The 12,624-nt window shown below is 43.0% G+C and overlaps 1 protein-coding gene across 4 annotated transcripts in view; it reads left to right on the top strand.

The window, feature by feature from the left end:
• The window catches only part of LOC127584701 (adenosine kinase-like), a 280,100-nt gene that overhangs the window by 166,203 nt on the left and 101,273 nt on the right, over window positions 1–12,624 (top strand). The window lies entirely within an intron of this gene.

The raw sequence follows: 12,624 nt of genomic DNA, 5'->3' as shown, positions 1-12,624 counted from the left end.
CAGCAGAGCTACTTGATCATTGAGAATGGAGCAGCTGGTGTTAAGTGTGACAATTGATTATACAGTTAGTGAGTCCATTGAAAATAATGTTACAGTTTCTTTCAGCTAGAGGACCACAGTGTTAATATTTTCTACAGCCTGGAGCCTGTTAATATTTACTGTTGTGTTCAGGACAGCCTTAATCGATCCTGCTGTCAACAGTGGAGGTAAAACAAAAGGATTGGCACTCAAAACTATCAGATATAAATCAAAAAGTCAGAATGTTTACATGCATTGGCAGCTCTTAATGTCCTTCACCTTACACTCACATAAGCATGCAGGTAAGCAGATGATTTGCACAGTCTATTTTAACACAATTCAGGACAAAGTGAGGTTCATATGTAGGAAGATAAAAGCATTTAAGCGTTCTGTTAAAGTATTAATATAGATGATTTTCCTCTTCAATCTGCAATGTCACCTACACTGCTAAAGCTTCTGGCATTATTTATATTCTGCCTGCTATTAATTCATGGGAAGATATTTACTTTGTAATATGTAGTTGTGCTGGAATAAATATTGTTACCTACAGAATTGTTTGTAATTGTTTTGTTCGATCAGTGAATGAACACAGGCACCATGGTTTCTTGTTCTCAGATCTGCTTACAGAATAAACTCCTTTACGCAAATGATTTATGCAGCTTGGCCGCCACACTCTTGGTGCCTGGTCCTATATCATGTGATTGTGAAAACTGCATTACTAGACCACTTACTTAGCCAATCCTAGCAATAGCTCGGGCAGTAGCAATGCTGTTTTGCAAGAAAAAATGTTGAACTAGAGCCAAAAGTGTAGTGCAGGCTGTTGCCAGGGAACAAGTCAGGAGCAATTAATGAAAAAGCTGATAATAAAAAGGAGAGAGAATTGCATGTTTTCAGGACCAGTTTACATTATTGATATCATAAGTACAATATATTCATTAAAATGGCCAATTTTACAGTTGAATTTTATGGGAAGTTAGGTTGTTATTCATCTTCTGTCAGAATGTCTTCCTCCCCCACTACCATGTACTCACGTAATCTGTGCAGTGCTGTAGGCTTTTTTTTCTCTAACCATCCAGGAGTAAGCCTTGTAATTTGATACTGGCTGACAGATGCATTTTTCTGTTCTGCCACTCTGAATTAACCTTTTATGTCCCAAATTCACATACAAGTTTTCTGCTTCTTACATCAATTCACTCCAAGAGATTTGATGGAATAAAATAAGTTCATGCTAGGTGTTTTTCTTCAACAATCGTCTCTTTCATCTTTGGTTATTTTCTGCCCTACCACTATCAATGCCACCCTTCATTTGCTTGCATTTCCCAAATAATTTGTATGACACATGACATCCTGGAGGTCATTAACTTGGGGAATGATACTGGATATCATTTCAATAGTGTGAAATGCAATAATAAGAACCAACAAAACCTTTTAAAACAACTATGCTTTGGTAAAATCATTAGTAACTCCAATTCCCAAAAATTGTGTTTTCCCGTCATCTAGTGATGCTACATAAGGAAAGCTGCGTAATTGGAAGCAGAGGCTTTGAATACTCCAGGGCCTAGATTGGCTGGCATTGTGGTAAAGGGGTGGGGGTGAAACAACTTGGAAATTGGAGTCTCATTCTGTGCTTGAGTGGATCAAAATGGATTGTTGAATTCCGATCTGTCTCAAGATGAGGAGGTACCCAAACTGAAAATGATACTGATTTGCAACTTATTTACTTCAGAACTGATGCCAGAGACATGTTAAAAAATGTCCCTGTTGTTTCTTCTCCCAAAAGAACAGATCTTTGGTTAATTGTGCAGCATTCCCACACAACTTACTATGTTTGGTTTTACAATATCCTTGTTTGTGTGTAGTGAGCAGGATGGACTCTCATCCCAATGACACTAATATCAGCTTACTAATTTGCAGAATCAAACTCAGAATATCCGGGAGTGTTGTTTTAGTCTTATGCCACAGAGAGAGTGCAGTAAAGATTGACTAGATTGGTTCCAAGGACATGTGAGGAAAGATCGACTAGACTAGGCCTGTATGTTGTAGAGTTTAAAAGAACAAGAGGGGATCTGAGTAAAACATAGAAAATCCTGACAAGGCTTAGCAGGCTGGATGACTATTTAAGAATAAGCAAAGGACAATTTAGGACTGAGATGAGGAGAATTTTCTTCACTCACTTGGAGGATGGTTGAGTATTTGGAACCCTATTACTCGGATGTCGTGGAAGCTAGGTCACTGAGTTTATTCAAAACAGGGATCAATAAGCTTCAAGATAGTAAGGTAATCAAGAAATATGGCAATAGTGCAGGAAGGTGGAGGTGGAGGTGAGGTAGAAGACGCCATGACCTCAAAAAAATGGCAGAGCAGGCTTGAAGGGGAAGATGGCCCAACTGGCTTCTATTTCTCAGTTGTTTCTCATTGTTGTCTAGGTGCTTTGAGATAGCTGTAGATACGCATAATTAACTATTTTCTTCACAGTTTGTTATTTTATATTAGTGGCAAACTGCTGGTGCAAGCAAGGTGCTTGAGAAACTATTGAATAACACAGTTTTAGTAGATGCCAGAATCCTCCTTCACCAGATAAGGTAAATTCGGTGTAAGGTGTCATTCTGAGGTATAAATTACTACAAAAACCTGTTGGATTTGAAATTTTTTGTAATAGCGGCATTGATTTTCTTTCTCAAAAAACTTAGGACATTGCTGATGGAATGGAAGAAGGACATATGAAAAAGGAGTGTGAGTTGGCCAAATGGCACTTTGAACCTGCTCTGTCTTTCAGTAAGATCATCCATGATCTGATCTTGGCCTCAGCTCCCATTTCTTTCTCCCTATAACCTTTGATTACCCTGCAGTCTTAAAATCGATAGCAGACTTAATTGTGTTTAATGGCTACGTATCTGCAGCAGTCTGCAATATAGAATTTCAAAGATCAACAGCCCTTTATGAGACAAAGGTTCCCCTCATTACAGTCATGTGGGTAATTCCTTGAACAGTGTCCTTTATTTGTAGATTTCTGTACAAGAGGAAATGTCGTCTCAGCATCTATCTTGCTTAAAACAAAAACCTAAATTGCATACAATGAAAAGGAATTTAACGATTTTCCATTCCTAAGGTTGTCTTCTCTCTTCAGGGTTAGTCTACTTTATGTGGGAAATGTCCAAGAGGGAAAGGCCATTTGATTCATTCAGCTGGTCCCCTACTGTGGATCTATTTATATAGTTTGTAACACTCCAAAATTATTATATCATTCTTTACAGTTTAAGTCTGGTTAGCTGAAAAACTGGATCTTGGCAAAAATGACAACTTTTTACTGAAGCGTGCCACATCACAGGTGGATTTGGAACTTTAGATGTCTATCCACAAATTTGTAAGTACTTTCCTTTGGGCATTCGGTTAGCATGCTGACCTTTAACTGATGGTTAAACATAACACGTGGAAAGACTGGATGGTAGTCTTCAGGTTACATACACCCCACTTTAGATGAATATCAAAAATATGCACAGGATTGCATGCTAATTTAGTAAAATACCTACTCATGTTTAGTAACAAAATTTGGAAATAAAGTAGAGACACAAGAGACTGCAGATGCTGGAATCTGGAACAACACACAAAACGCTGGAGGAACTCATTGGGTCAGGCAGCATCTATGGAGGGAAATGGACAGTTGATGTTTTGGGCTGAGACCCTTCGTCTGGACTGGACAGAAAGCAGGGAGATAGCCAGTGTAAAAAGGTGGAGGGAAGGGATGGAGCAAGAGCTGACAGATGAGGGGGATGATAGGCAGATAAGGAAGGGGGAGAGCAGGAATGATGTCAGAAGCTGGGAGGTGATAAGTGAAGTGACAAAGGGCTGAGGATGATGGAATCTAATGGAGAGGACGGTGGAGCGTGCAATAGACGGAGGAGAGGAGGGGAACCAGTGGGAGGAGTGTGTGGGTGATGGGCAGATGGAGATGGTGGGGGATGGGAAAGAGGGTGATGGGGACGGTTGGATCAGGAGAGGGAGAAAAGAAAAAAAGTTAGAAATAAAGCTGTTTAGCTGCCACCAATTAAGTAGGCATGATTCCCCCTCTGCCCCTTTCATTAGCACGAATACACCACAAAAAAATTCCTATCCTCGGATTGTATTTGCTTTCCAGATTGATGTCATCACAACTTTTTACACATACACAGTTCAATAGTAATTTGTTTCCTTTTAGTGATTGAGATAAGCATTTTAGTAGATGAAAAATATATTCCCAAACATCTATGGAACGTCATCGCTGTGTTTAACTATTGTGAACTTCTATGAGGATGTATTTTGAAAAATATTATTACATTGTGTAAAAAAAAGTCAAAGGATTACTCTGTCTTCCATCCAGGTTAGGAATGTTATCTCATTGTAAATGTATATATAATTTCTTAATAGAAAATTAACCAGTATTAATTCAGTTTTCACTATTGGTTCAGTATCAGAGTCTATCTTTTTAATAGACGAAAAAGTGCATAAATTCTAAAAAGCAATGTGCAAACCACAGCAGAATTCATCCAGCTAATTAAGCCTTCACTGAATGACAGGAGCATGGTCACGTGATACACCTTGGTAGATATTTCAGGATATAATTCATCCATCAAGACACTTAAAGCATCATGGTATTATTTGTCCCTTCTAACCTTAAAAAAAACTGCTTGAATGTGGTTTTTAATGTCTTATAGGCATTATAATGCCTATAAGACATCAAAAATATATATAATGTCTTATATTCTACCAGTTCTAAGAGCAAGAATGTATTCAAAAACATCTTGATGGAACTGAGAATTAAAGCCCTCAAATTATTGCTGTAAAATTATTATAAGAGGAGTAGAATAGAAACATGGAATTAAAAAGACCAGCACACTTTAGAGGCATAGAGTAGTACAGCACGGGAAAAGGCCCTTTAGCCCATTCGAGTCCATGCCGAGCAAGATGTATATTCAAACTAATCCCATTTCCCAGCACTTGGCCCATATCCCTCTAAACCGCTGTCATCCATATACCTGTCCACATACTTCTTAAATGTATCTGATGCACCTGCCTCACCCACTTCTTCTGGCAGCTGGTTCCATATAGTGTATCTACCACCCAATGTGTAAAAAAAGTTGCCCCTCAGGTTCTTATTAAACCTTTCACCTCTAACCTTAAAACTATGTCCTCTGGTTTACGATTCCCCAATCCTGGAAAAATGACCACTCACCCTATCTATGCCCCTCTTGATTTTACGTACTTCTATGAGATCACCTACTCAGTCTTCTATGTTCCAAGAAGTAAAGGCCCAGCCTGTCTAACCTCTCTCTATATAACTTAATCCCTCAAGTCATAGAACATAGAAAACCTTCAGCACAATTCAGGCCCTTCGGCCCACAAAGCTGTGCCGAACGTGTCCCTACCTTAGAAATTACTAGGCTTACCCATAGCGCTCTGTTTTTCTCATCTCCATGTACTTATCCAAAAGTCTCTTAAAAGACCCTATCATATCCGCTTCCACCACCGTTGCCGGTAGACCATTCCATGCACTCACCACACTCTGAGTAAAAAACTTACCCCTGACATCTCCTCCATACCTACTCCCCAGCACCTTAAACCTATGTCCTCTTGTGGCAACCGTTTCAGCCCTGGGGAAAAGCCTCTGACTATCTACCCGATCAATGCCTCTCATCATCTTATATCCCTCTATCAGGTCCCCCCTCATCCTCCGTTGCTCCAAGGAGAAAAGGCCGAGTTCTCTCAACCTGCTTTCATAGGCATGCTCCGCAATGCAGGCAGCATCCTTGTAAATCTCCTCTGCACCCTTTCTATGGCTTCCACATCCTTCCTGTGGTGAGGTGACCAGAACTGAGCACAGTACTCCAAGTGGGGTCTAACCAGGGTCCTATATAGCTGCAACAATACCTCTTGGCTCCTAAATTCGATTCCCCGATTGATGAAGGACAATACACCATATGCCTTCTTAACCACAGAGTCAACCTGCGCAGCTGCTTTGAGCGTCCTATGGACTCTGACCCCAAGATCCCTCTGATCCTCTACACTGCCAAGAGTCCTACCATTAATGCTGTATTCTGCCATCATATTTGACCTACCAAAATGAACCACTTCACACTTATCTGGCTTGAACTGCATCTGCCACTTCTCAGACCAACTTTGCATCCTATCTATGTCCCGTTGTAACCTCTGACAGCCCCCTATACTATCTACTACACACCCAACCTTTGTGTCATCCACAAACTTACTAACTCATCCCTCCACTTCCTCATCCAGGTCATCTATAAAAAGTAAGGGTCCCAGGTCAGATTCCTGAGGTACACCACTGGTCACCAACCTCCATACGACCCTTCAACAACCACTCTTTGCCTTCTGTAGGCCAGCCAGTTCTGGATCCACATTGCAATGTCCCCTTGGATCCCATGCTTCCTTACTTTCTCAATAAGCCTTGCATGGGGTACCTTATCAAATGCCTTGCTGAAAGCCATATACACTACATCTACTGCTCTCCCTTCATCGATGTGTTTAGTCACATCCTCAAAAAAATCAATCAGGCTCGTAAGGCAGGACCTGCCCTTGACAAAGCCATACTGACTATTCCTAATCATATTATGCCTCTCCAAATGTTCATAAATCCTGCCTCTCAGGATCTTCTCCATCAGTTTACCAACCACTGAGGTAAGACTCACTGGTCTATCATTTCCAGGGCTATCTCTACTCCCTTTCTTGAATAAGGGAACAACATCCGCAACCCTCCAATCTTTTGGAACCTCTCCCGTCTCCATCGATGATGCAAAGATCATCGTCAGAGGCTTCGCAATCTCCTCCCTTGTCTCCCACAGCAGCCTGGGGTACATCTCATCTGGTCCCAGCGACTTATCCAACTTGATGCTTTCCAAAAGTTCCAGCACCTCCTCTTTCCTAATATCTACATGCCCAAGCTTTTCAACCTGCTGCAAGTCCTCACTACAATCCCCCAGATCTTTTTCTGTAGTGAATACTGATGTAAACTATTCATTAAGTACCTCAGCTATTTCTTCCAGATCCATACACACTTTCCCACTGCTGCACTTGATAGGCCCTATTCTTTAACATCTTATCCTCTTGCTCTTCACATACTTGTAGAATGCCTTGGGGTTTTCCTTAATCCTGCCCGCTAAGGCCTTCTCATGTCCCCTCCTGGCTCTCCTAATTTCCTTCTTAAGCTCCTTCCTGTTAGCCTTATACCCTTCCAGATCTCTAACATTACCTCGCTCTCTGTACCTTTTGTAAGCTTTTCTTTTCCTTTTGACTAGATTTATTATAGCCTTTGTACACCACGGTTCCTGTATCCTCTGGTGACTCCCGTCTCATTGGAACATGCCTATGCAGAACTCCACCCAAATATCCCCTGTCTGAGAGCTTCATAATTCCCTTTACTCCAAGCAAACAACTTTCTAGTCCGTCTGTTCCTATCTCTCTCCAATGCTATCGTAAAGGAGATAGAATTATGATCACTATCTCCAAAATGCTCACCGACTGAGAGATCTGACACCTGACCAGGTTCATTCCCAATACCAAATCAAGCACAGCCTCTCCTCTTGTAGGCTTATCTACATATTGTGTCAAGAATCCTTCCAGAACACACTTAAACTCCACCCAATCTAAACCCCTCACTGTAAGGAGATGCCAATCGATGTTTGGGAAATTAAAATCTCCCATCACAACAACTCTGTTATTATCACACCTTTCTAGGATCTGCTTCTTTATCTGCTCCTCAATATCCCTGTTACTATTGGGCAGCCTATAATAAACACCCAGTAAAGTTATTGACCCCTTCCTGTTCCTAACCTCCACCCGCAGAGACTCCATAGACAGTCCCTCCATGATGTCCACCTTTTCTGCAGCCGTGACACTCTCTCTGATCAACAGTGCCACTCCCCCACCTCTCTTGCCTCCCTCCCTGTCCTTTCTGAAACATCTAAAACCCGGCACTTGAAGTAATCATTCCTGTCCCTGAGCCATCCAAGTCTCTGTACTGGCCACCACATTCGTAGTTCCAAGTATTTATCCAAGCTCTAAGCTCATCCGCCTTGTTTGCAATACTCCTTGCATTAAAATAGACACATCTCAAACCGGTCTGAGCACGTCCCTTCTCTATCACCTGCCTATCCTCCCTCGTACCTACTACTCGCTTTCTCTATTTGAGAGCCAAGCACCTCTTCCCCAGTCTCTCCAATTCGGATCCCACCCCCCAACAGTTCTAGTTTAAACTCCCCCCAGTAGCCTTAGCAAACCTCCCCGCCAGAATATTCGTCCCCCTGGGATTCAAGTGCAACCCGTCCTCTTTGTACAGGTCATACCTTCCCCAAAAGAGGCTCCACTTTCTGGATCAGTGGAGCCTCTTTTGGGGAAGGTATGACCTGTACAAAGAGGACGGGTTGCACTTGAATCTCTGCCCCTTACTCCAATCCCTCAGCCACACATTTAACATCCACCTCATTCTGGCAATATCCATAGAACAATACAGCACAATACAGGCCCTTCAGTCCACCGTGTTGTGCCGCCCTTCAAACCACACCTAAGACTATCTAACCCCTTCCTCCCACATATCCCTCTATCTTAAATTCCTACATATGCTTATCTAACAATATCTTGAACTTGTCCAATGTATCAGCCTCCACCACCACCCCAGGCAGCGCATTCCATGCACCAACCACTCGATGGGTGAAAAACCTCCCTCTGACATCTCCCTTGAACTTCCAACCCATTACCTTAAAGCCAGGTCCTCTTGTATTGAGCATTGGTGCCCTGGGAAAGAGGCGCTGGCTGTCCACTCTATCTATTCCTCTCAATATCTTGTATACCTCTATCATGTCTCCTCTCATCCTCCTTCTCTCCAATGAGAACAGCCCCAGCTCCTTTAGTCTCTCCTCATAATCCATACCCTCTAATCCAGGCAGCATCCCAGTTAATCTCCTCTGCACCCTTTCCAATGCCTCCACATCCTTTCTTATAGGAACTTATAGGTGACCTTATAGGCAATCAGAGCTGGACACAGTACTCTAAGTGTGGCCTAGCCAGAGTTTTGTAAAACTGCATCATCACTTTGCGGCTCTTAAACTCGATCCCCCGACTTATCATAGCTAACATCCCATAAGCTTTGTTAACTACCCTATCTACCTGTGAGGCAACTTTCAGTGATCTGCGGATATGAACCCCCAGATCCCTCTGCTCCTCCACACTGCCCAGAATCCTGCCATTTACCTTGTACTCTGCCTTGGAGTGTGTCCTTCCAAAGTGTACTACCTTACACTTCTCTGGATCGAATTCCATCTGCCACTTGTCAGCCCAGCTCTTCATCCTATCAATATCCCTCTGCGAGCTTCGACAGCCCTCCACACTATCCACAACACCACCGATCTTTGTGTCATCTGCAAACTTGCTAACCCAGCCTTCCACTCCCTCATCTAAGTCATTAATAAATATCACAAAAAGTAGAGGTCCCAAAACCAATCCCTGTGGGACACCACTAGTCACATCCCTCCAATCCGAATGCACTCCCTCCACCACAACCCTCTGCTTTCTACAGGCAAGCCAATTCTGAATCCACACTGCCAAGCATCCCTGGATCCCTCGGCCTCTGACCTTCTGAAGAAGCCTACCATGCGGAACCTTGTCAAATGCCTTACTAAAATCCATGTAGACCACATCCACTGCACTACCCTCATCAATCTTCCTGGTCACCTCCTCAAAAAACCCTATCAGGCTAGTGAGGCAAGATCTTCCCTTCACAAAGCCATGCTGGCTGTCCCTAATCAGTCCATGATTCTCTAAATGCTCATAGATTCTATCTCTTACAATCCTTTCTAACAGCTTATCCACCACAGACGTAAGGCTCACTGGTCTGTAATTCCCTGGACTATCCCTACTACCTTTTTTGAATAAGGGGACAACATTCGCCACCCTCCAATCCTCCGGTACCATCCCCGTGGACAACGAGGACTCAAAGGTCCTAACCAACGGTTCAGCAATCTCCTCCCTCACCTCACGAAGCAGCCTGGGGAATATTCCATCAGGCCCCGGGGACTTATCTGTCCTAATATTTTCTAACAACTCCAACACATCCTCTCTCTTGACATCTACATACTCTAGAACATTACCCTTACCAACACTGTCCTCAGCATCATCAAGACCCCTCTCCTTGGTGAATACTGAAGAGAAGTATTCATTGAGAACCTCACCCACTTTCACAGCTTCCAGGCACATCCTCCCACCTTTGTCTTTAATCGGACCTACCTTTAGTCCAGCCATCCTTCTGCTCTTCACGTACGAGAAAAAAGCCTTGGGATTCTCCTTAACCCTACTCGCCAAAGCCTTTTCATGTCCCCTTTTGGCTCTTTTCAGACCTTTCTTAAGCTCCTTCCTTGCTACTCTATATTTCTCACGAGCCCTGTCTGATCCTTGCTGCTTACACCTTATTTATGCTGCCGCCTTCTTCCTAACTAGTTGTTCCACCTCTCTCATCACCCACAGTTCCTTCACCCTGCCATTCCTTCTCTGCCTCACCGGGACAAATTTATCCCTAACATCCTGCAAAAGATCCCTGAACATCGACCACATCTCCATAGTACATTTCCCTTCAAAAATGTCACCCCAATTTACACTCCCAAGTCTCGCGTTATAGCCTCATAATTCGCCTTTCCCCAATTAAATATCTTCCTGTCCTCTTTGCTCTTATCCCTGTCCATGACAATTCTAAAGGTTATGAAGCAATGCTCACTGTCCCCCAAATGCTCACCCACCGATAGATCTGTCATCTGTCCCGGTTCATTACCTAAAACTAGATCTAATATGGCATTCCCTCTAGTCAGCCTGTCAACATTCTGTGTCAGGAATCCGTCCTGGACACACCTAACAAACTGCGCCCCGTCTAAACCCTTGGTACTAAGTAGGTGCCAATCAATATTTGGAAAGTTGAAGTCTCCCATTATAATAACCCTGTTATTTTTGCATCTTCCCAAAAACTGCCTCCCAATCTGCTCCTCAGTATCCCTACTGCTACCGGGGGGCCTATAGAATACTCCCAGGAGGGTTACTGCTCCTTTCTTGTTCCTAACTTCCACCCATATTGACTCTAGAGAGGATCCTTCTACATTATCTACCCTTTCTGCAGCTGTAACAGTGTCCCTGACCAGTATCGCCACCCCTCCTCCTCCTCTTCCCCCCCCATCCCTTTTAAAACACTGAAAACCAGGAATTTTCAATATCCATTCCTGCCCTGATGTCAGCCATGTCTTTGTAATAGCCACAGTATCGTAGTTCCATGTACTTATCCAAACTCTCAATTCATCTCCCTTATTCCTGATGCTTCTCGCATTGAAGTAAATGCACTTTAGCCCATCCACCTTACTACTTTTATAGCCTGTACTCTGCTTCTTCCTCAAAGCCTCTCTACCTGTCAGATCTGACTTTTCACCATCCCCTTCTTCGTCTGACCTACTCCTCCAGTTCCCTTCCCCCTCGCAATCTAGTTTAAACCCTCCTGAACCACCCTAGCAAACCTGGCCGCAAGGATATTGGAAATCTTTTTTGTACTCGTTCCAATTTAATCATATCCTTCCTATAACAGGGTGACCAAAATGAATAAATTACTCCCAAGTGTGGCCTCACTAACGTCTTGTAGAATCACAACGTAACCTCCCAACGTCTGTATTCAGTGACCTGACCGATGAAGGCCGGCATGCCAAAAGCCTTCTTCACTGCCCTATCTACCTGTGACTCCACTTTAAGGGAACTCTGCAGCAGTACTCCAAAAGTCCCTCTGTTCTACAACAGTACTCAGGTTCCTTCTGTTCAATGTAAAAGTCCTATCTTGATTTGTCCTTCCAAAATGTAACACTTCACACTTATCTGAATTAAATTCCATTTGCCATTCCTTAGCCCACTTACCCAGCTGATGAAGATCCCACTGCAATTCTTGATTACTCCTCTTCATTGTCTGTGACACTACCTATTTCAGTTTCATCTGCAAACTTGCTAACTATTCCTTGTATATTCTCATCCAAATCATTAATATAGATGATAAATAATAATGGACCCAGCACTGACCCCTGGATATTTGCAGAATATAAAATTTAAAACTTTTTTTTTGAAAACTTTATTTCCAGCACAGTAACAGGCCCTTCCGGCCCAATGAGTCCACGCCGCCCATTTAAACCCATGTTAACCTACCTGTACGTCTTTGGAATGTGGGAGGAAGCCAGAGCACCTGGAGGAAACCCAAGCAGTCACAGGGAGAACGCACAAACTCCTTGCAGGCAATGATAGGAATTGAACCCCGATCGCTGGCACTGTAATAACGTAACGCTAACTGCTACACTACCATGCCGCCCCGTAGAGTTACAGCAAAAATGCAGTGCAGATAGACAAATAAAGTACAAGGGCCACGGAGAGGTAGATAGAAAGATCAAGAGTTCATCTTTATCATATAAGAGGTCCATTCAAGAGTCTGTATTCTCATCTGTATTTACCAATGAGAAGGATGTGGAAGAAAACGAGTTCAGGGAGGGATATATTGATAATCTGGAGCAGGTCAGTTTAGAGAAGGTGGAGGTGTTAGATGTGTTGGAG

This window comes from Pristis pectinata, chromosome 30 (assembly GCF_009764475.1).
Source record: "Pristis pectinata isolate sPriPec2 chromosome 30, sPriPec2.1.pri, whole genome shotgun sequence".
Taxonomy (NCBI): domain Eukaryota; kingdom Metazoa; phylum Chordata; class Chondrichthyes; order Rhinopristiformes; family Pristidae; genus Pristis; species Pristis pectinata.
Note: the sequence above shows the minus strand (reverse complement) of the source record. Positions and strands in the feature narration are given on the sequence as shown.